This window comes from Pan paniscus, chromosome 1 (genome assembly GCF_029289425.2).
Source record: "Pan paniscus chromosome 1, NHGRI_mPanPan1-v2.0_pri, whole genome shotgun sequence".
NCBI classification, from domain to species: Eukaryota; Metazoa; Chordata; class Mammalia; order Primates; family Hominidae; genus Pan; species Pan paniscus.
Genome location: NC_073249.2, coordinates 130,791,814 through 130,792,595, shown reverse-complemented (window position 1 = coordinate 130,792,595; position 782 = coordinate 130,791,814). Strand labels below are relative to the sequence as shown.

Genomic DNA, 782 nt, shown 5'->3' with positions numbered 1-782 from the left:
AGAAGAATGGAATCATAAACTAGCAACAGAGAAAGCTAAAATCCAACATGTTTTGTGTTGCAGAATCGTCCAAAAGCCTCAATCTCTGTAGAAACAGGGAAGAGGCGAAGGAGACTCTGAGGAAGAGGATTGATTTTAAAAAGTCTAATAGTCGGAGCCCCTTCCCAACCTCACACAGCTGGGCATCTGCTCCTCTGTCAGTACAATGAAAAAATAAAGTCATATTCCCTGGAGTTAATAAAGCAGAGGGTCTCCGTACATGGAGTGAGTGTTAAGGTCAGGGGTTCTATACACTGAACTTAGAAAGCGTACGTGCGTATTTACCTGGCAGGGGAGACATCCTTATCACAAAGGTGGTTTTCCCAGGGTGAGGCTTAAATGCTGCATTTCAGATATGTTGACCCTATGATTTAACCACATTTGGGAAATTCGTCTGCATAATTTGTGGTAGTGGGAGACTGTGTTTGCTTCTCCCCTGGTTAAAAAAAAAAAGAAAAAAGAAAGCCTATGTGAATGTCTGCATATGATCCTTGAAATCGGGGATCCAATTACTTTTGTGATTCCCAGAACACAGGCAATCAGGCTTTCAGCCTAAGTAGAGGACTGGGGAATGGATTGCCCCCAAAGAGACAAAGAATACAACATTTGAGGTTCTTTAAATAAATGGCTTTGCCAGATCCCCTGCAGTAAATACTTCAGTCAGCTAATCTCACACCATGAACTTCCAACCAGCCTTTAAAAAAAATCGTTCTTAAATATGAGCCATCAAGGATCAGACAGTG

At 41.8% G+C, this 782-nt stretch overlaps 1 non-coding gene across 1 annotated transcript; it reads left to right on the top strand.

The window, feature by feature from the left end:
• Positions 1 to 316: 316 nt before the first annotated feature.
• LOC112438741 (U1 spliceosomal RNA) lies at positions 317 to 476 on the top strand. The gene has a single exon (XR_003027104.1). It is a non-coding gene; the product is annotated as a U1 spliceosomal RNA (small nuclear RNA).
• The last annotated feature ends 306 nt before the right edge of the window (positions 477 to 782 follow it).